Source organism: Cyprinodon tularosa, unplaced genomic scaffold, assembly GCF_016077235.1.
Source record: "Cyprinodon tularosa strain WSP-4 unplaced genomic scaffold, ASM1607723v1 ctg34, whole genome shotgun sequence".
Taxonomy (NCBI): domain Eukaryota; kingdom Metazoa; phylum Chordata; class Actinopteri; order Cyprinodontiformes; family Cyprinodontidae; genus Cyprinodon; species Cyprinodon tularosa.
In genome coordinates this window covers 1,444,972-1,448,021 of record NW_024039052.1, presented here as the reverse complement: position 1 = coordinate 1,448,021, position 3,050 = coordinate 1,444,972, and the positions used below count along the sequence as shown (strand labels likewise).

At 33.2% G+C, this 3,050-nt stretch overlaps 1 long non-coding RNA gene across 1 annotated transcript; it reads right to left on the bottom strand.

Moving 5' to 3' along the window:
• Positions 1-1,177: 1,177 nt before the first annotated feature.
• Positions 1,178-2,757, bottom strand: LOC119789510. The gene is made up of 4 exons (XR_005281597.1): positions 2,309-2,757; positions 2,159-2,222; positions 1,569-1,705; positions 1,178-1,271 (listed from the first exon to the last, which is right to left on the bottom strand). It is a non-coding gene; the product is annotated as an uncharacterized LOC119789510 (long non-coding RNA).
• Positions 2,758-3,050: the final 293 nt, after the last annotated feature.

Here is a 3,050-nt window from a genome sequence, read left to right as displayed (position 1 = left end):
AGTGTTGCAAATTCCACACAAGCAGCAATGGGGAATATTGGCACAGGTTGGAGAAGTTTGAACTACCAAAACAATACCAACTGCCTTATCAATGTTGGATAATAACACGTTTCCTGTAGAGATGCAGGACTCTTTAGCAAACCTGATGAAAAAGAATGATCCATATTCCCTAAGCAAGCATTTTGAAATTACTCTGCATACTTCCCCAAATAAGTTTAATTAAATAGCATGAAAATGCTCATGTTTTACTTACAATGCTTCATTTTCCACATACTGCCCTGCTGAAAAATAAATGTGCTAAGTGTACTAAAATTTAGCATACTTTTGTGTACTTGAAGGCACACTAATCATTACTATACTTTAAGTGTGTTTATGATTAGTTAACTTGAAGGATGCTATTTTGGAACAACTAATTTTGTACTAAATATATTTTAATTGTAATTAAATTGTGGACAAGCTCAACTTGAAGTGTATTTAGTGTACTTTGATGTGCTAAAGTGGAACAACTTAAAGTATATTTTGTATACTTTAAGTATATGAGTTTATATGTACTAATATATGCTTAATTAGTCAAATTAAAGTGCACTATGGTTGTATTATAACTACATTAAAAATGATTTGTTAGTGTCTTAAAAATATATAAGCTTTATACTTTTAATATACTCTTACTGTGGTAATAATATGCTTAATTATACTGTTGGCTTATTCCAATTACTAAAAAAGCATACTTTGCAGTTAATAGTAAATATACTTTATCATTACATTGCTATACTACTTTCTACCTTGCACATTCTTGCAAATGTATTAACAGTATACTAAATGCTGAAAGACTTGTGGATATACTTCCGTGCAGATGAAAAAATATACTTTAATGTATTTGAAACATGTCCAAATTATAGTACATTACAAATAATATAACTTGTACTATCTCAGAATGTATAAACATTTACATATCGACGTTAACCATTTTCATTATAAAACTTACAACACATTTTCAAATATTGGTACTTTAGTACACTTTGTAGAAATATGTCAATTTCAGGCAGCAGACCTAAACATTACAAATAAACTTTAAAGAACGCAGAGGAATACTGAACAATGAAAAACAACATTCCTTATTATTGCACCCCTAAACCCTCGCACCATACAAAAACACGCCCACCACACATTATTTTCCTTTTTTTGGCTGAACTGCTCATTGTTACATTTTCGTCTGATGGCCGTGCGCACATCAGAGACACTTGTCTACGGAAACTCCAGAAGAACAGCGTCTGTTAACCAAACAGAGAGATACTGTAAATTCATAGTATTTTTGAGCAGTACATCAGAAAAGTCTGACAAATTGTATCAGTATGATATACCAGGGTCCATAAGTGCACCAGAAAAAAAAATTGTCCATTTCAGTTGAATTTAAATAAATCTGATGCATCAAGTGGTTTTATCAGATCTGATCAAAAAAATTAAACAAAGTAACAACAGAAATTGTCAGAGATCTCAGAAAAGAAAAAAATTATGAATCCGCAGAAAGAAAGGGAAGAAAAATCCTTAAGTTTCCTTGTTTTTCCTACCACCCTCCAGGGAACCGGATGGCATTCACATTGGGAACATTCTGCATCAACATCTCTGGTGGAGTCTAGTCCAGTCCATACAATGAACCGCTCAGCTGTAACAGCAGATTCTGCAACTATGTAAAAAAAAAAACAGCCTGCACACAAATGTGCAGAGCAATTACTTCAATTGGAAAATAAATCATGTAATCACCATAATATAAATTGGTTTTTACCACATTTATACAGACAAAAATATAAAGTAAAATTATCAATTTACATGTGGTTCACTGTCTAAGAAATCATTATGGTCAGTAGTCAATACTTGTATCTGGAAAAAACAATCCAGGACACCTATGAAGGGTTAATTTTACGTTAACCCCTTGTGGGGGTTTTACAGCAACATCACACAAGATGTAGCTAGCTTGAAAGTGCATTTTCTTTTTTAGAAGAGCACATGGGGGGTGTGTTAGCCTCCTTCTCACTGTGCTAATGCATTCAATAAATCAAAAGAGCTAGTAAAATTACATATATTACAAAACATTATATCCTGACTGGTTTTACATCTCAAAAAATATATATATTTCATTCACAGGTTCATGTGAACTCACCAGGATATTCTTCAACACAATAATACAGCAAATCTTCCTGCTCAACCGATTACATCTCCTGTTTCTACAATACAAATATAATAATCAAAATCGCGTTTTATACAGATATCTTAAGATTTCAAAACCAAATGGGAATGTTTTGAAAGTTACCTCTCTCCATGCAGACCAAGGCCTTAAAAGAAAAGCACGCTAGCTCTGAGCAGGGAGGAGCCGTGACTAACTGCTGTGCAGGTGTGGTGCATTCAAAGTCTATGGGAATTCTGATATCAGTACTGAACCAAAAACTCCCCAAGACTAAAATTCTTGGGGAGCTACTACTTTACAGACATCAAGGCCAAACAACCTCCACATATCACTCCTATATGCATGAAGTGCTGTCAGCGACTTTTAAATATGTGCACTCACCAATTGGTCTTGTTTGCAGTAGCCCTGCTTTGATCCATTAAACAATACTAATGAAATGTTCTTTTTTGAACACTTGAGACAATTGTAATGTGTTAAGTTTATTTCTTTTGCATTTGGCCAGTATTAACTTTTCTGTTGCAATGTGGGTTATGCTATTTGTTAGATCATAATGTAGCACTGCACCAGCTTTAAACCACTTGCTTTTCAGCAGAACACACAATTTTGTGCACCTGTACTTTTGAAGTGAACATTTAGTGTTTTGTTCAATGTGGTTTTGTGTGTAAGATGTATTGTATCATATTTCTTTTTCAAAACTTATTAAACATTACATAACAACTGCAATAATTGCTATCTGTGTACTTTACACACAGCACAAAATTGCATAATAGGGTTTAAGTGCATTTTTGTAGTTATACTATTGAACACTTTCCAAAAGAATTACCTGAAGTACAAGCGTATATAACTTCACTTCATAATTAGATTCAAA